Source organism: Ambystoma mexicanum, chromosome 1p, assembly GCF_040938575.1.
Source record: "Ambystoma mexicanum isolate Mex_15411 chromosome 1p, UKY_AmexF1_1, whole genome shotgun sequence".
Lineage (NCBI taxonomy): Eukaryota > Metazoa > Chordata > Amphibia > Caudata > Ambystomatidae > Ambystoma > Ambystoma mexicanum.
Genome location: NC_090921.1, coordinates 1,065,375,899 through 1,065,395,908, shown reverse-complemented (window position 1 = coordinate 1,065,395,908; position 20,010 = coordinate 1,065,375,899). Strand labels below are relative to the sequence as shown.

General features: G+C 51.1%; 1 protein-coding gene across 13 annotated transcripts in view; it reads right to left on the bottom strand.

Annotated features, from left to right (window-relative positions):
* Positions 1 to 20,010, bottom strand: part of LOC138447993 (SLAM family member 8-like) — a 656,143-nt gene that overhangs the window by 552,797 nt on the left and 83,336 nt on the right. The window lies entirely within an intron of this gene.

Genomic DNA, 20,010 nt, shown 5'->3' with positions numbered 1-20,010 from the left:
AGTTTTTATTTAGGATTCTCCTGATTTCAAAGTTGTTGGGGCAGAAGGTTGTTATATATCTAACTTTATCCTGTTCCTCCTTTTGTATGGGATGTTTGGGGGTAAGAGTATCATCCCTGTTCATCATTTTAACTTTTTGATAAGCCTGTTGTATGCCCGTATAAAGAAATACTGTTATGTGTAACCACATGTAGTTTCAATAACGAGCATTAGACTAACGTTTCTGAAATTAGTCCCGAGTGCATTGCATGTTCTTGTTTTCTATACCTCATTACTACATCCAAGTTTACTGATGTACTGAGTTTCTTCATTTGAGCCCGTATAAAGAAATACTGTTATGTGCAACCACATGTAGTTTCAATAACGTGCATTAGACTAACGTTTCTAGAATTAGTCCCGAGTGCATTATATGTTTTTGTTTTCTATACCCCATCATCATTTACTACAGCCTACACCAAGCAAACTGCATTGCTAACCGCAAATAGTACCAGACCGCCCCTAAATACTTACAGACACCCAACAGAACTTTAGGTCTGAATGGGTTATACCACAATGCTCCCTACCAGTCAAATAAGTATACCTGAGTAGGACTCAACTAGAGATAGAAACTGACACTCTGGAAATGCTACGCAGTCCTAAACCTATGATTTCCAACTAATTTTCTTAGGGGGATTCATCCCGTGAATATTGTGGTTCTTCAGACGGAATAATTTATTGAGAATATATGTAAGGCCCCCAGGGGCACCAATACCAAATAACAAACACTGATACAAACTGTTATTCAACTGATAATACTTACGTGCTGTTTTGTCTACTTTTCTTACCCTATTTTTGTTTTTGTTTTTATTCTCATCCCTTAAACATCCACTCCCTTTTACCCGCCCCTTTTTTGTCTGTGATGAAAGAATCATTTTTGATTTGACCTTTCATTTATCAATGTATATCTTGTATTATACTGTACTCTATCATGACTTGCAATTATCCTTATTCATACATTTTTTGGTTTTGTATTGAATTGTGGAAAATATAATGCAGCTTTCAGCCCTGATTTGAAAAAGACACTGGTATGTCGAAACACGTGTTTCTTAAAAGGGCATCATCTGTTAATTTATGTTAGTTATTCAAACTACATAAATCCGGGGGCGCTGTTGCGCACGAGACGGAATGGTCGCACTCGTGTGAGCTCCTGCGACGACCAAGGCCTGGAAGCCAATACGATGAATAATTCGACTTGGTTCGCATGAAAAACGCGAATAACTTATAAAGCAACACCTCATCCAACTGCAAACGAAGTCCCGTGAAGAAACTCGCTCAATTGACAGAGTCGCGCCGTGAGAAAGATCATACGGCTCAGAACGCTGCTGGAAGAGGGGAGGAGCCCGGCGACGGCGGCGCGGGCTGCCGGGGACGCGGAGAAGGCACAGCGGGTCGGGTGGGGGACGCGGGCGCTCCGGAGACCGTTGAGCGCCTGCTGGCCTTCCCCCTCCCACCCCCGCCCGGGCACGAGACAAACCGGAGGATCGGAGACAGGGCCGCGGCCCGCAAGGTAGGAGGGCGCGGGTGCCTGGCTGGACTGCTGCCCCCCGGGCGCGTGGGAGTTCCGCATCGAGGGATTGGGCCTCCCCGCACTAACGCGCATCTGGTGACACTGAGGAAACCCGTTTAAAAGACCAACGGGGTACTCTCCCTTCCCACCCACGCATGTAGGCGCCTTGGCCCCATACCACATCCCTTCAATAAACGTGGACACTCGGCGACGAAAGGCCCCCCCCGGCCCGCAAAGGGACATCCCACGGCTGGCTCGAGTGCAGACGCTCGATAACTGGGCACAGACACGAAGGCACATTTGGAGGGGGCTGGTGGGCAGTGGCCCTCGGAGGCGGTGGTCATCGGAGGCGGCGGGCCTGCGGCGCTCTGGAAGTCACTGGCGGTGGGGGAGTACAGCCAGCAGCCCCACGTGCAGGATAAGGGCCTATTACTCCGGTGTGGGCTGCGGATCTGAAAGGCATTGCGGTGTTTTTTCCCTGGCTCACCGCTATCACAGACATCACACCCCAACACGCTGAGAGGGTACGGAAGAACTTGGGGCCAGAGGAGTTGTGGAGCTGATGGGAATGCTCCCTGTTGGGGGCTAAACGTGGTCGCAGCAACACATAGGTCCAGTACCAGAGGACAAGGCAACTAATAGGTGGGGTGGCAGGAACTGGAACGTGCTCTCTGGCCACGGCGGTTGCATTAATCAGCCTGGAGGAAATACCACAAGCTTCACGCATAAGCGGGTTGAGGGCACTAGACAATCCCCAGAGCCTCGAGAGGAGGGGGGTGAGGAGTAGACTCCGTACAGACAATGCCCAATCGTCCTGGTCAAAAGAAAGGGAAGGGATCCATTGAAAGATTCACGAAAGCACTCGACAAAGGAGCACAACCCTTGATGTCTGAAGACGTGCCTCCACGTGAACAACCGGCGGCTCAAGCGGCCATGATGGATCCGCAAGCGGTCTTCCAAGCTATGCAACAGGGGTTTGCCGCGCTCAATGTCAAATTGGATGGTATAACAGCTGAGGTTACATCCATTAAAACCAAGCTAGACAAGACAACAGCACGCATTACAGAGGCGGAGACAAGAATTTCCGGAGCAGAAGACGCACTTGAGGCTTTGAAGACCACGGTGTCTACAATGGCGATCGATCTGGGAACAGTGAAATCCAAGTGTGAGGATTTGGAGGCCAGGTCTCGACGGAACAATATCCGCATTATCGGGGTTCCAGAGGAGGCTCTAAAGGGGTCAATAGAAAAGGCGGTGGAAGACCTCCTCCGTAACCTACTGGGGGACCCTGGCTGGTCGGCAATGTTCATCGTGGAAAGGGCACACAGATCACTGGCACCAAAACCGAAGCCTGGGGTATATCCCAGGCCTATTATCGCACGCCTGCTCAACTACAGAGACAGAGATCTGATATTGAGAACTGCCAGGGAGAAACAGGAATGAAGGTGGTAGGCCAACATAATCCGCATCTTCCCAGACTTCACTATGGCGGTACAGCAGGAAAGGAAACTGTTCACGGGTGTAAAGAAGCTACTACGCGAACGCCAAGTAAAATACGCCATGCTCTATCCGGCAAGGCTTAAGATACAGCACCAAAACAAGACATACTTCTTTACGTTCCCTGAGGAGGCGGCAAACTTTGTCGAGACACACACCCCTGCCCCTGCCGGGAGGCCTAGAAACGAGGAAGACTCATGAAACATGCGGGAGACAAAATGCTACTATGGTGCTGATTCAGAAGGGACTGCAAACAGCTAAGGCTCCCTACTGGGTGGCCCACATGTGGGAAGATTAAGACTAAACTGAACAATCACATATGCTAGCTCCACCCGCATGTGCTGACATGTATGAGAGTAACAACGGAGAACCAGTCATATTGGAAATGACGATGAGAGGTCCGGGCAATGGTGGTAGCTACAGCCCCCCCTGTAGCAGGTGCACGTTAAATGTTGGGAGGAGGAAGGGTGGGATCAATAAGCATAGTTAAAGTTCGGGGAACTATGAGGGAGGGGGGAGGGAACGGGCAGATGGTTTGGGATACTAGTTATGAAAAAGTTGAGGTTAAAATGAAAAGCGTACAAGCCTTCGACACTAAAACTATTAAATACACAGTTAGGCTACACATCCAAGGAAATGGTCATAATCAATGGTTAGATAATGGCTAGTCCAGACACTGACGACTTGAAAATATTGAGCTGGAATGTACGCGGTTTGGGTATCCACATGAAGAAGAGAAAGATAATAGCATACATAAACAGTCTAGGCCCCAAAATAGTTTTCCTTCAGGAAACACATCTAGGGCCCCAACTAGCTGGACATCTAATCCCGAGTTGGGGGCCTCATCAATATTTTACAACCTACTCAAGAAGGGCGAGTGGGGTGGCGATCCTTATTCATAAATCACTTCAATTCAACTGTATACATTCAGAAACAGACCCTGAAGGCAGATACATATTGCTACATGGAACCCTTAGTGACAGCGAAATGGTCCTCCTCAATGTGTATGGGCCGAACATAGATGACCCAGAATTTTATGCTGGAATATTCGAGAAATTGGCAAACTACCCGACGGCCCATTTAATCTGCGGGGGGGATTTCAATACCATCCTTGATGTGAACCTAGATCGCACGTCAACAAGGTCTAGGACACTCACCAAGGCGGCACAGAAAATACACCTTCACATGTCTGACCTCAACCTGAAAGATGCATGGAGAGCGCTAAATCCGTCCAAAAGGGAATACACATTCTACTCCTCAGTCCATGACATGCACTCAAGAATAGACTTATGGCTGGTTGACAATGAGTTGCTGGGTTGGGTTACAGATACACATATTTACCCCAGGACGTATTCAGATCACTCCCCAATACAGCTAACAATAAAGGTTCCCGGAATCAGGGCATGTAAACCACCATGGAGGTTCAAGCCACTGGCTCTCCAAGATCTCGTCTATAGAAACGCAATGGCTAGTAAAATACAGGAGTATTTTGAGATCAATGAGGGAACGGTGTCTAGTCCAGCAATACTGTGGCAGGCGTTCAAGGTTTGCATCAGAGGCAGCTCTATAGCTGTTGAATGCGGAGTCCTGAGGGACATTAGGGGCAGACTGTCACGACTAGAAACACAGATAGCTACCTTACAAACTCAATATGCACACTCTCCTTCAGCGAAAACAAGCGCTGACATTAAAATCAGACTGGATGAATACAAAGAAGCAGCGGACCAGGAGATCCGCTATTTCAACAAACCAGTGGCTGCACGAAGGTATGGGGAGGGTGAAAGACCAGGGAGGCTGCTGGCGAGAATGGTAAGGGGTGAGAGAGGCATGACAACGATACCGTGCGTACATCTGCCGGATGGCACAGTGACCACTGAAGATCTTAAGGTGAAAAAGGTATTTTATGATTTCTATAAGAAACTCTACTCCCCTCAATGTGACAGTACTGATGAGGAGATAGACACCTACCTATCCCAAATACCGACAACGCTTCTGGCTGACGCCACCAGGGAGTCCCTCGAGACCCCGATCACAGAGGCAGAGATAGCCGAAGCGATAAAAGCGCTGCCCAACGGGAAAGCCCCAGGCACAGACGGTTTGGGAGCAGAGTTCTACAAAGAATTCAGCGATCTCCTTGTGCCCAGGCTATACACTGTGTGGATAGAGGCCTTGAATAAAGGGGAACTCCCTGAAACAACAAGGGAAGCAGTGATCACACTATTGCTCAAGCAGGGGAAACCACCTGAGGAATGTGGGTCGTACAGGCCGTTGTCACTAATGAACACAGATGCGAAGATTTTCGCTAAAATGCTGGCAACCAGATTATCATCGTTAATGCCATACATGGTACATGACGATCAGGCAGGGTTTATTATGGGCAGATCCACAGCGACCAACATCAGACGATGCCACAAGATACTAGCAACAATATCCCCAGAGACCTAAGGAGTAGCGGTCTCACTGGATATGCAAAAAGCGTTAGATACGGTTTTTTGGCCCTTTTTATTTGGGGTGATACGCAACTATGGCTTTGGCCCCAATATCATAAGGTGGATTCACGTTTTATACGCTCACCCCTATGCCAGGATCAGAATCAATGGCGCTTTAACGGAAGTCCTGGAACTGTTGGGAGGCACTCGACAGGGTTGCCCCCTGTCGCCATTACTGTTCGCCCTAGTGATAGAACCGCTGGCTGACATTCTCAGGGCACGTTATAGCGCATACGGAATATGGTTGGAAGGCAGGAGGCAGATCATCACTTTATATGCCGATGATATTTTACTATATCTTAGGGACCCGGACCGCACGCTGGGCAAGGTATTGGCGGAGGTGAATAGGTTTGGCGGGTATTCTGGATTGAGACTCAACCCTAGTAAATCGGAGGTATTCCCACTCACGAAAAATACAACGAAACCCAGGGACTTATGCGGTCTCATATGGAGCCCCACACATATACTCTATCTGGGAGCATACATAGCGAGGACGGCCCAGCTCACACGAGCGCTAAACTATAATGCATTGTCTGACTCCCTGTGTGCAAAAATGAAACGCTGGAGCGCCCTTCCTATATCACTAATGGGGAGAATAGCCCTTGTTAAGATGATCATACTGCCAAAACTTTTCTACCTGTTCCACACAGTCCCGGTGTGGCCGGGGCGCACACTGTTTTCCAAGATAAAGAGTGCCTGCACATTGTTCGTCTGGGGCGGGCACCCCAGGCTTAACTGGAATACATTAACTAACACATACCAACGGGGGGGGCTGGCGGCTCCGGATTTGGAGCTATATTACCTCTCGGCGCAGGCTTACTATGCTGCATACTGGGCCGCAAACTTTATTGAGCCGGGGCCGCCGCCACATGGCCAACAAGCTAGAGAATCAATACTGGCTCGGCATAAGATGCTGGAACCGGCCCCTAAACACCATAATTCCTTAGACCCCACGAAGGTGACAACCACAGCATGGGCTAAGATAGCGGATATATTTGGCAAGGGCAAGCTGTATCATCCGAGTATGCCGATATGGGGGGACCCGCGTTCACCAATTTCTCTCGATGGGGAGGTGGCTATGCACTGGAATTCCAGAGCGATTGCGCAGTGTGGCCAGCTGTTCCGGGATGGGCTATTTGCCACATGGGACGACCTAAATGAAGTAGTGGGGAACACGAATAGACACAAATGGCAGTACCACCAAATTAAAGACACCATGCAAAGGGCTTACCCCTCCTTTCCGGAAGAACCAGAAATAAATATGGGGCTGGGCTATATGTTCACGAGTGGGACCCAAAAAGTCACAGCTGCTGCACTCTATAAAATCATAACCCAAACACGCCCAGAAGGGGTCCACCAGTCCAGGACCAACTGGGAACTAGACTTGGGGCAACAAATAGAGGACCACGAATGGACGCAAATATGTATGCTGACCAAAAGTATTTCATGCAACTCCAGATATAAGCGTATACACTATAAAATAATACATAGACTGCATTACACACCTGCAAAGCTTCAGCGAATCTACCCCTCCACCTCGGGATTGTGCCCGAGATGCCATGCCGAGGGCGCAAATATCTACCATATGCTTTGGGAATGTATAAAATTGAAAGAGTACTGGAGGGAGGTCTGTGCTGCGCTTGATGAAATGGCGGATCTACCTGTCCAGTGGACACCAAAGCTATGTTTGCTGGGTGTGGTGGGGAAGATGAACCCGATGTGGCGTAAACTATTAAATTTGAGCTTGCTAATTGCCAAAAGGGCAATATTGTTGAAATGGAAAAGTGTAACCCCCCCAACTAAGGCAGATTGGGAGAAAGACATGTTGTGGACTAATGACACTGAAGAAATGTATATAGACTCTGTACTACCCATAGCCAGACCCAGAAATATATGGGACTGGTACAAGCAATACCTTGCGGACAAGGCTACAGCGGAAGAATCAGAATCGGAGAATACCTGATTGTGTATCATTATTGACGTGTAATTACGCTGGAATGGTGAAATGTATGTGATTGGCTTGTGTGCACCAATAAATAAAGTTTAAAAAAAAAAAAAACTACATAAATCCATAATTAGTTATCCTTTGCAAGTGTGGCGCAGTTCTTCAAGTGTGTAGCGTACTACTTTTCCATTGTTTTATGAAGTGGTTGGGGTCATACCCCTTTATGCCCCACACAACTGCGACACTATTTTTGAATTATAAATAGCTATTTGGTGCATGGGTATAAGTAAAGTTGGCAACCAAAAAAACCTCAACAACGGTGATCAAGCTTGGTACTGAAGATAAAATGCCTGTTTTTGAAACTCAGAGGACTGCCACCCCATTTGTGAAAAATAGCTCTCTGGTGAACTCCCGGGGCTGTCTCTGACTTATAATTCACCTTCTGTGTGTGCAGAAAAACATTGGGCTTTGCTCAATAACCTTTAGTGAGTGAGTTGTCGGAGATCATTTAGAAAAGAAGGCGACTGCTTAATAACTCATTAATAAAAATGTAACACGAATTTCCCCCCTCAACAACTTCAAAGCTGCAAGCCTAGCTTCTCTTTTCTGCCAACCTGATGAATAGAACTCACTTTACAGAGATCAGCAAAAATGCAATCTCAATGTCCTACATCCGATGCAAAATGCATCGGCCAGAGCAGGAGATGGTCTGAGACACGCGCACCCCATTTCTCCCATGCTCCACTTGCTCCTGTTGCCTCGCCTACCTTTGCATTAGATCCCAAATACAGTTAAAAACATCTCAATCGTCTTCGAACCCATACAGACAGAAATGGAACAACCTAACAAACTGGCCACTTTCAATGAAAATTACCCAGGTGGAATATTTATTTTGATACTATTAGCAGTCCCAAAAACAACCTATAGAGCTCCTCGAGTATGCTTTTACAGAGATGCCCTCACCCACAAAGTTTTAGAGATGTTACACATTTTCTGTCTTTCAGAAAGACCTAGAAGTCCATGACGTTCCATTAATGCATGATCAGCCTGGTTAGCTTGGAACATTGTAAGCTCGGATTTCACATCTGCACAGATGCCACACCGCTCCATACTTGCATCCCATTCAATTAATTATCACCAGTAGGACCTGTTTCCCCCACCCTTAAAAATATCATCTTTGGTGAACAACAGTTTGCTTTGGTTAAATGTCCCCAAAACCGAATTTCTGACCATTAGCCATGCATGAATTTGTGTAGTTTCACTCAACTTTTCAAAGCCCTGTCATTTGGACCTTGACAAGATCCACGGACATCAAATATAAGGTAAAGGTTTATTTACTGGACCCCACAAGCGCAGGCTCCTTCCTTCAGCAGTCCAGCCCAACCGCCACTGTGGAAGCCAACCGCCACTGTGGAATGTTGATTGCTGAGCAAGCATCAACACTCCACAGAGCACGAGCACATTATGACAGACCTCAACATTTTTTTCAAATCAGAGCAAGGAGTTTGTGTGTCACTCTGGACCCCTCTCACTCTCCTGCAATGTGCTAGCAAGATAACCATGTCCTCATCTATTCTAATGTTTATTCTGTCACTAAACGAGTGTAATGGTTTGCTGGGGCAAGATTACAGAAACTTTGCAGCGGGGCAAGTGCAAAGTTGCACAGTATATTAGCACTCGGGAAAAGTTTGCCCTATTTTTTTTAAAACAAAGGGACCTATTAGAAAACTATTGGACCATAGCTAGTACAGTTCAACATGGTATAAGCACCAGGGCAAAAATTGCCCTTGGCCAAAAAAGATACATTTTAACTGCATTATTGCAACGTGGCAAAGTGTGCCCTAGTGTCAATAAGGAATGGTATTAGCACTAGGGCAAACTTTGCACTGGCAAACTTTGCACTATGGCCATTATTGCCCGGTTGCCTATAACATGCCAGATTACACTTGTCATGATGTAATAGTTTTCTAATATGTATGTCCCTGTGTTTTTTTAAAATAGGGCAAACTTTGACCTTGTGCTAATACCGTGCAGTTTTTGCACTTGCACTGTTGTTCAGTTTCTGTAATCTGGCCCCTGGTAGGCAAATGTAAAGTGGTCTTGTAAGGGCAACTGTAGCCATTTCGGTGGCATCTTAACCAAAGGCTTCTGAGGAGCGTGGGCAAGGAATGTGGATGAGAGGAGAGGGACAGGCAAGATGCAAAACCTTAAACTTGATGAGTGAAATCAAAACACTACCGTTTTAGTCTGTTGGCATGTGTTTGGGGGAGTTGTGATGAGGGCGCTTGGGATAAGGGTACTCAGAGTGGAGCCCCAGGTACAGCTATCCTGCTTGGTTTGCTACTCACTAAGTCAGCTGGGGGGGCGGGTGGTGAATGGAGGGTCGCTGGAGGACTAGGTGTGGCAAACTGGTGGAGAGATGCAGTGTTCATGTGGTGTTGGGGCTCACTGGGTAAAGAGCCCCCCACCCAATACACCTCCACCTATTTTATTACCTTAACCCCTCCCTGTATGGTAATATGGGGCACTGGAAATTCGGTATTTTGGTCTTCGAAATGTTCGCAGCCTTTAATTTGGTATGATCTCATTGTTTCTTGCATTTGAAAGATTGAGGCCAACCACATTTATAACCAAGTAGTTTGTTTTTGGGGGCCGGCATTGTGCATTGCCTAACACAGCACGTATCCACTGCTCTGTGCAGCAGCCATCTTGCTGTGTTAGAACCTCTCTTCACCCTCCAGCTTCCAAAACATACTCAAAATGAGCCATGCCTTAATAATAAAACAGATATATGCAAATGGCTTAGGGCCACGTCACATAATATCCTGGTGATATAAATTTGGAAAGACAATTGAGAAACTGATCCTGACGTTTCACGGAACGGTGATACGAATATGCACCGAATCCCACATTTATCTTCTTGTCTACGACTTTAGTCTTGGGCTGGGGGTGTGGGAAGCAGTTTATTCAATGAACAGGGGGTACTGGTTCTTTCTTTTTAAACCATCGTTTTTCTTCTGTGTACAATGTGAGTTGCGGTCTTGCCAGAACTCGTTTTTGTGTACAGTACATACAGTGCACTGACCTTGACTTCTGGTTGGCCTTCAAGTGCTTAAGTCGCATCAATGCAGGCTCTGTATTTATGGATGCATGCCGGTGGATAACGCTCACTGGCGTTGATCTCTATCCGGATTAAAGCAGTTTAATCCAGAAGCAGCAGCAACACAGCTGCCACAGTGGGGTACACAGAGCACTGGCATTCACCGAAATGGCGACTGGTGTCACCTTTCCAAATGAACTGCTTTGTGAACGTTCTCTTAAATAGCAAACACGGATGGGATGCCTGGAGGTTTTAGGGGTTGGGGGCAAGGTTGTGTGTGTTTTGACCAGTGGATATTGTTGGGAAGCGGGGACATTCGTCCCAGGCTCCCAAGAGGTTTCAGAGGAGGCGGAGGCCTGAAAGTGTGTGTCGCAGGTACTTGGAGAGGTTGTAGGGGGATATCAGCAGAAGCTGCATTATGGGTAGGGTAGTACATGTTTGGGTATAGATTGCTCTGGGAATGAAACGCCATTTTAGAAAACAGCAGCCATCTTGAAATCGAGGCATAGTGTTGTGCCGAAGCCAGGGCGGTAGCCCCGGGCCCAGAACATAGAGCTATGCGTGTGCCTGCTGGGTCGTGTTGCAGCCTAGGCTGCAATGAGAAAGACCAGCCACATGCACATTCATAACCCCCTTATTGTTCATCACTTGTATCCCAGAAGGAATGCGCCCTGCAAGGCCAAAAGGCAGCACAGAGCACCCTGTGAAAAGTTATCCCATGAGAAGGAGGGCACAAGCCTCTGACCTTTCACCAGTCCAAACCCTAAGTTATAGTGCCCAGATGCCCCATCCCAAGACCCCAGCATTCCAGGCTACCAGCCGGCCCCAGACCACTGACCATAAAACTGTTAAATTGCCAATTTATAAGAAATATCATAGCAGAAAGAAGAGCTCACAACATCCTGAGGCCCTGTAATTTGTGCTGCGAGGTGCCGGGGGCAAGAAGGCTAACAAACCTTAAAACAGGGTGGAGAGATTTGGAAAGGCTCCAATGCGTCTGGGATCCAACTGAGGTTTGCAAGTTATCGTGACAGAAGTTGGGACCAATGGCCTGGCATCCCTTATGAAGCAGTCAGTACATGTATAGGGTCGCACCAACCAGTCACTTGGATTTGTAACCTATGTAATCTATGTCACTTATGACACTGTGTGCCTTTAGAACGTGTTGCTTATGCGGTTTTTGCCAGAGTGCTCCGTGGCAGCAGAGTTCTTTGCTGGCGCGTATTTGCCTTTTTTATGACAATAAGGCTTGTTCTCTTTGCAAGAAGTGTGCTAGGCCTTTTTCCTTTTCCCTAGTGGGTTGTATTTTATCTGGTGTGAGCGTTGAGGAGCGTCTCTACATTTTTGGTGACCCCAACATAATCCCAGATTTTCCTCAAAGACTAAGGCTTCCAGGCTGAACATCTGGAGGGGCCATGGCCAACTGCAGTCACCAGTCCCAAGAGCACAACCCGGAGTGGTATACAGGAGTCATTTCTCTGAATTCCAGTCTCTTCTTTGGAGCGGGTCACAGCTCCTAGGAAGGTGCAGGCCATTATTGGGACCCTGTGACAGAGGAGCTTGGGAGCACACACAGATGTAAGTACACCTTATGCGGGCTATAACATCGGGGCGTTCACGCTAAGTAAGGAGTGGGGGAACAGGGACAACAGTGTGTGGGTTTGTGCGTGTGAAGAACAAGAGCGAGAGCGTGTGGTAGAGTAGTGCGTATTTGACTTGGGTAGTGTGTGAAGGCCACATGGCTATTTAAAATTATTATTGTTATAAGTTGATGAGAAGAGAAACAGGGAAGTGGGATCCTTTCCAAGGTAGGGAAGAAGGTGGCGCCATAATTCTTAATGTGAAAAGAGAATACAGAAGTAGGGGCTCTGCATAATTAGTGAGCTCAGATTCCTGTGCCCGATATATCCCAGGAGGGGGAATAAGATGAAGTAGTGGTTGTTATTTTAGTTCGTTGTTTTGGTTTGTTGTTTCAGTGTATTGAATTTTTATTGTGTAGCAGAAGGGGGACAAGGGAGGGCCTGTGGAAGTGGTGTGGGTGGTGAGTGTGAGGAGTGAGAGAGTGTGCGTGGTGGGGGTGTGGACAGGGGGCGACTGGGGAGAGGGAAAGGAGGACTAGTAGAAACATTCATGACAAATTGTGATTGCTATACTACTTAATATTTGTTGAATATAAAGATTATCAACATGGGGGTAGTGACTCCTTTGGAGTATATGTGCAGTGCATTGCTGTTGTAAAAAGATAAAATTGAGAAATATCACAAGCATTGGGTGTCAGAGACACAAGGGTGAATGTCCTGCCCATGGCCAGAACAGAGTACGGATAATCGAGGAATATTGGAACACATGTACACATTTTTTGCTGCTAGATACAAAGGTAAAAAACTTCAAAGGAGGAAACAGATTTTATAATTGTGAAAAATGATAGAGGGCAATGAAGAGTGCAAGTGTCAGTATGACCGCAACCCACCTCAGAGTGTAATTAAAACAGCAGCCCCTTAAGGAACACAGCCACCCTCACCCCAAGGGGGGGCTTTATCCGCTAGCCACCTTTCCCACCACTGGATATACAAACCCAGCATATATGCCCTCGCCTGCCACAGCACTGCCCCACCCTGCAGTAGCCTCAGATAGAAAACCTCAGAAGGAACTAGAAGAAGCTTTACAGGCAGTGCAAGCAGAGTTGGCGGGGTTGAGGGCCCTCCAGGAAGAAGGGGGTAAATCAGGGTGTGGCCTAGATGAGTGGAGGGCCGGAGAGATTTTGTTTAGGTTGGACAGCACTGCAATGAAGGATGTACATATCGAAAGGGGGGGAGAAGAATGGTGAGCGAGGAGTAGAGTAGAGAGTTTGTTGGGCCCGCAATTGAGGAGCAGATTTGGGTGGGCAGCGGTGCCAAGGAAAAAGGAGAGCTGCGGCAAGAAGGAGAGAAGGGGAGTGGGTACGTAGTTGCCATTGTTGCATAAAGATCCTGGGAGAACGCAGTATGTAACCTGGGCTCAGATGGATAAGAACAACCTGATTAAAGTGCTCCTATTCCCTGCGGGGGCTGGGAAATGGATATGTGCTTTTGGGAAACAAACAGGTGGGATCCCTTTGGCGGTGGGAGACATAACATGCTTGCCTGTAGCAATCGTAGGAGATCAGGCTGGGGATGTTTGGGTTAAAGCTTGATACCCAGGTGTGTACTAGATGATGATACACATGACGGGGTTACTTTTAACAATATCAGAGTGCAGGTGTGGGATGAATTTTTGCAGGCACATCCTGACACGCCGGACTTACAGTCCATAAGGAACAAGTTACTTACCTGTAACTGTTGTTCTCCAGCATGGGTCTGGCATGGATTCACATGCTCATGAATATTCCCCGTCGTCAGGCTGGGAATCCTCGGTAAAGAAAAAACCAGTATCAGTTTCGTTTCTGATCTGTCTTTCGTAGCAATAACCAATCACTGGTCTCTGCGTCATACTGACCACAGCCAATGACTGCCCTCTACCTAAGCACCGCCTCTGGCAGCCATCTTCAGATTTGGAAGCACGTGAAGTGGCAGTATGACCAAGTGAAGAGCCGCAGAGGGGTAGGCGGGAGGGTTCGCATGTGAATCCATGCCAGACCCATGCTGGAGAACAACAGTTACAGGTAAGTAACTTGTTCCTTCTCCAGCATGGGGTCTGGCATGGATTCACATGCTCATGAATAAAGAATACATAGCAGTACACACATGCACAACCACGGGAGGTGGCAAAGGCTCAACATTAAGCATCACATCAACTCAACATTAAGCATCTTACCTCCTCACCAGGCTCACCTCAGGCGAACAGGTTGCGCAGCACTGCTTGGCCGACCCTGGACTCCTCCCTGGAATCCCGGTCGACGCAGTAGAATTTCGTGAAGGTGTGCGTCGACCTCCACGTAGCAGCCCTGCATATGTCCAGCAGGGGCACACCAGATAGGAACGCCGTGGTAGCTGCGATCGCTCTGGTGGAATGGGCTCTCGGACGGCCAGGCAGCGGTCGGTTTGCCAACCGGTGACAGTACATGATACAGCCGGAGAGCCATCTGGAGATGGAAGCCTTCGAGAGAGCCTTCCCCTGATTGACAGGTCCAAAGTTCACAAAGAGTTGTGACGTCTTCCGAAAACCCTTCGTGCGATCCACGTAGAACTTCAGCGCTCTAGCTACATCCAGCGAGTGCAAAGTCCTCTCAGCCGGCGACGAAGGCGACGGGAAGAACACAGGTAACACCAAGGGTTCGTTGAGATGGAAGTCCGACGGTACCTTGGGCATGAAGGAGGGGTGCGTCCTGAGCACTACCCTCGTGTCGTGGAAAGTCAAGTACGGGGCCTTGCAGGAAAGGGCCTGGATCTCACCCACTCGTCGTGCGGAGGTGATGGCCACGAGAAAAGCTGTCTTCCACGATAGAAACTTCAACGGGGCCGAGTGCAGAGGCTCGAACGGAGGTCCCATGAGCTTGGTCAGCACCACGTTGAGCTCCCACGCCGGGGCCGGAGCCTTCACCGGCGGGAACGATCTGAATAGTCCCTTCATGAACTCTTTCACCAGACGATGAGACCACAAGGACGTCCGCCCCGTGGTTCTGGTGTATCGGGAGATCGCAGCAAGATGAATCTTGATGGACGCGTGTGCCAGTCCAGCTTTGGCCAGCGTCAGCAGGTACGGCAGTACTTGGGGAGCCGTAATCCGTAGAGGGTTAATCTTCTGTGCGTGGCACCAGACAGAGAACCTCTTCCATTTGTGTCCGTAGCATTTAAGAGTCGAGGACGCCCTGGCCTTTGCAAGAACCTCTCTGCAATCGGCCGGTATGTCGTATCCTCCAAACTCTAGCGCTGCAGGAGCCAGGCCTGCAAGTTCAGCGACTTCGGGTCGTGGTGGAGGATGGCGCCTCCTTCCCTGGAGAGTAGGTCTGCGTCCGCCGGCAGCTTGATCGGCGGGGACGCTGACAAGTCCAGAAGGTCCGGGAACCATATCTGCCTCGGCCACGCAGGTGCGACGAGGATCATCCTGCACCGTGACCTCTTGAGCTGGTTGACGAGCCGGATTAGCAGAGGCAAGGGAGGGAACGCGTAGAGGAACAGGCCCTCCCAGGGGAACGAGAAAGCATCGCCCATGCTCCTCGTCTGGGGAAACCTGCTGGCGAACCTCCGGCACTTGGTGTTCGTCGCCGTCGCGAACAGGTCGATCTGGGGTGTGCCCCACCGTCGGAAGAGGCGATCCACTAGATCCTGCCGTAGTTCCCACTCGTGGCACGAGCGCAGCTCCCTGCTGAGTGAGTCGGCGATGGTGTTTTTTATCCCTGCCAGATGAAACGGCACCAGAAAAATCCCTTGGGCGACGGCCCAATGCCACAGGTCCTGCGCCTCCTTGGACAGCGCTGGGGACCTGGTTCCGCCCTGTTTCCTGATGTAAAACATGGTGGTGGTGTTGTCGGTGAAGATCCTCACCACCTTGCCCTTCAGGGACGGAAGGAAGGACCTGAGGGCCCAAAACACTGCACGGAGCTCCAGGACGTTGATATGCAGGGACTTCTCCGTCGGGAGCCAGAGTCCCCTCGCGTGCAGATTTTCGGTGTGCGCTCCCCACCCTTCCAGGGAGGCATCCGTGGTCACAGTCTCCTGGTGGGCTGGGGTCTGGAAGTCCATGCCCGCCGTCAGATGCGCGCGGGTGCCCCACCACCGTATCGCTCGCCGGAAACTCTCGTCGAGCTTGATCCTTTCCTCGAAGCTGCCCGTCGTCTGGATCCAGCGCGCATCCAGGAATTCTTGCAACGGGCGCATCCGGAGCCTGCACATGGGAATGAGGTAGATGCAGGAAGACATCATCCCGAGGAGGGACTTGATGGATCTCACTTTGGCCGCGTCGGCCACCAGCATCCGTTGCACCTTGCCCAAGATGGTCCTGGTCCTCTCCTCCGACGGGGAGGCCAGAAGGGACACTGTGTCGAGCCTCGCTCCCAGAAACAGTGCGACTTGCGCGGGCACCAGGTGGGATTTGGTGTAGTTCACGGAGAATCCCAGGTCCGTGAGGAGTTGGACGGTCCTTGCCGTGTGGACCACGGCGAGCTCCTTCGTCTTGGCGCGGATGAGCCAGTCGTCCAGGTAGGGGTAGACGTGAATCCCCTCGCGGCGCAGCTGCGCCGCCACCGGTGCGAGGCACTTGGTGAATACCCTGGGTGCCGACCGCAGTCCGAAGGGAAGGGCTTTGAACTGGTAATGCCGCCCTTGGACCACGAACCTGAGGAATTTTCGGTGCCCCTTTAGGATTGGAATGTGGAAGTAGGCATCCTCCAAATCCAACGACGACAGGAAGTCTCCTTCCTCCAGTTGACCCAGGACGTGCTGTAAGGTGACCATCCTGAACTTCTGCGCCTTGATGAACTTGTTCAGCCGTCGCAGGTCTAGGATGGGGCGCCATCCTCCCGTCTTCTTCTTCACGAGGAAGTATCGCGAGTAGACTCCGGAGCCCCGAAGCCTCTTTGGGACGAGTTCGATGGCGCCCTTTCTGAGCATCGCCTTTACCTCCAGGAGAAGTTGAGGGACGTGAAGTTCTCTCCTGGCCACGGGGGGGACGCGCGGGCACCTTCTTTGAAACTCGAGCGCGTGGCCCCGGGCCAGGGCATCCAGCACCCAACGGTCGGTGGAGATGGACTCCCACACGCTGACGAAGCCCGCCAGCCGGCCTCCCACCGGGGTGCTTCGGTGGGGGCCCGACCCCACGGCCGGTTCAATCCTGCTTGGACGCGGCCTTGCCGCCTTGACCTCCTTGGCGACGACGGCGGGGTCCGCTAGACTTGCCTCGTCCTCTGTAGGCCTCTTGCGACGACGAGCGGGCCGCTTGACGGTAGGAAGCGAAACCGCCACCGGAACCTTTGGAGGCGCCCTTGCCTCCGCCGCTCCGAAAGGGCGTCCGTCGTTGCTGCAGGACTCCCAGGGCCCGGGCCGTCTCAGTATCCGCCTTGATGGCCTGGAGGGAATCGTCCACCGTCTTCCCAAACAGGTTGTTCCCGTCGAAGGGCATGTCCAGGACTCTGGTCTGGACGTCCTGCCGAAAATCCGTAGCTTTGAGCCATCCACGATGTCGAAGGCAAACGCCGTTGCCTAGCTGGCGGAACCCCGCGTCGGCGATGTCCGTCGCCACGGTGATGGCGTGGTCCGAAGCCACTTCACCTTCCTGGAGGATCTCAAGGGCCTCAGCCCTCTTGTCGTCCGGCAGAAAATCCAGCAGGGGAGCCATCTTGTACCAGAGCTCCCTGTCGTAGCGGGCCACGATAGCCAAGGCGTTGGCCGCTTTAATCGTCGTCGCTGCCGACGAGATGACTCTACGTCCCATAGCATCCAATTTCTTTCCCTCGCCGTCCGGCGGGGAAGTCGATGTGGAGGCCGCACCCCCCCCCGCTTTCTTCCTGGCCGCCGCGGAGACGACGGAGTCCGGGGTAGGCTGCGCCCGGAGGCATAGGGGGGCCGTGTCCGGGACCCGGTACTTCTTCTCGTACCGGTCTCTTCTAGCTGGCGTCGTGGAAGGGTTCTTGAGGAGGGAAAGACCCTCATCCCAAATGTCGTCCAACAGAGGCACTGCGAGGACCGTCTTCCTCTTGGCCTCGCGCCGCTGATAAAGGAAGCCTTCCTTTTTCTTCTCCTCGGGGCAGAGTTGAAAAAGCTCGGAAGCCCTGGAGATCATGGAATGGAAGGATCCGATCTCGTCGGGCGGAGAAGCCCTGGTGGGGGGCGACGACGGAAAATCCTCGTCGTATGCCTCGTCGTCCGTACCCGTCGCTGCCGTGTCAGTCCCCGTATCATCCCCTCGGGTGGACGGGGAGGAGGGCTGGACGGGGCGCGACGGTTGAAAAGGAGGTGGAGGATGGATCCTTCTTTTCTTGGCAGGGGGAACACCAGAAGGTCCCGGTTCTGGATCCCCCGACGGGAGAGGTTCCTCCGTCGGTAACGGTAGCCTCGTCCTTATCTCAGTGCATAAGGACTGTATGGCCAACAAAATGGCCGCCGAGTTGTCTCGCGGCGCTGGCAGAGGGGAATCCGACGGGCGAGCAGGGGCCCCGTCGGCATCCTCGACGATGTCGTCGTCGTCGCCTGCGTCGGCACCCATTCCGACGGGCTGGTCTTGTTCCACGCCTAGGCCGTGGCTTAAGACCTCGACCAGCTCTTCTTCTGAGGTTGAGGCCGAATCTACGACGACGCCCTGCCCCCCCTTCTTCTCCACGGAGGTTTTCACGGGGGTCCTATCGATGGGCATAAAAGAAGACTCCCTCCGAGGAGGCAGGGAGATTCTGGGCCCTGAGGTCGCCACCACTGGAGTAGCCTCCACAGGCTGGGCCAGGGCCGCCGCGACCGTTTCGATAGAGGGCTTGGTCGGATGGATCAAGGCCTTCACCACCCTAGGTGCGCTCACCGCCTTGTCCTTGAGGGAGGGGGCACTGCCACGCTCCTCCTCTGCCTTCGAGCTCGACCGGGGCCTCTCCAGGAGCTTCGCCGGGTGCTCGGCCTTCCTCTTACCCGACCCAGAGCGTTGGCTCGTGGTTGATGGTGCCGGGGAGGGTGCGCCCTGCCTGGCGCCCGTAGAGCCCGACCGTTCGGCGCTCCCGGTGCCAGCGGACTCGCGGTGCTTGGCCTTATGTTGGGCCCCCGTCGCCGGGGCGCCCTCAAAGGTCTTAGAAGACCGCTCGGATTTCTTCTTCTTCTCGCCAGACGGGCTCTTACCCTGCAGCCAGTTGGCGAGACGTTGATGACGGTCCTTCATGGTCCGTTCCGACATGTCGCCGCAAAACGCACAGTCCTTCTCCACGTGCGTTTTGTCCTCATGAAGGCAGTAAAGGCAGAAAGAGTGTTCGTCCTCCTTAAAGACGTTCTGCAGCTGGCATCCAGGGCAGACCCTGAACAGCTTTCCGGGCGTCGAGCTTCCCTTCTCCTGGGCCATCTCCGAGACCGGGCCTGAGAAGCTTCTGGAGTCCTCCGAAGCGTAGCTCGACGAAATCTTCACCCTTGAGGGGCACAGATGAATCCGACACGGGTCCCCGTAGATCGGATGTAGTATCGGTGGAGCTTGAGGCTCTTTGACCGAAGAATCGAAGTTTTTGTGAAAAAAGCGCGAAAAAATAGCACTAACGCTCGAGAGCAATAGCACGAGGATCCCAACACATGAACGTGCGGTAAAAATCTGAAGATGGCTGCCAGAGGCGGTGCTTAGGTAGAGGGCAGTCATTGGCTGTGGTCAGTATGACGCAGAGACCAGTGATTGGTTATTGCTACGAAAGACAGATCAGAAACGAAACTGATACTGGTTTTTTCTTTACCGAGGATTCCCAGCCTGACGACGGGGAATATTCATGAGCATGTGAATCCATGCCAGACCCCATGCTGGAGAATGCAATATATGATGGGGGATGATGAAGACCCTGCTCAGT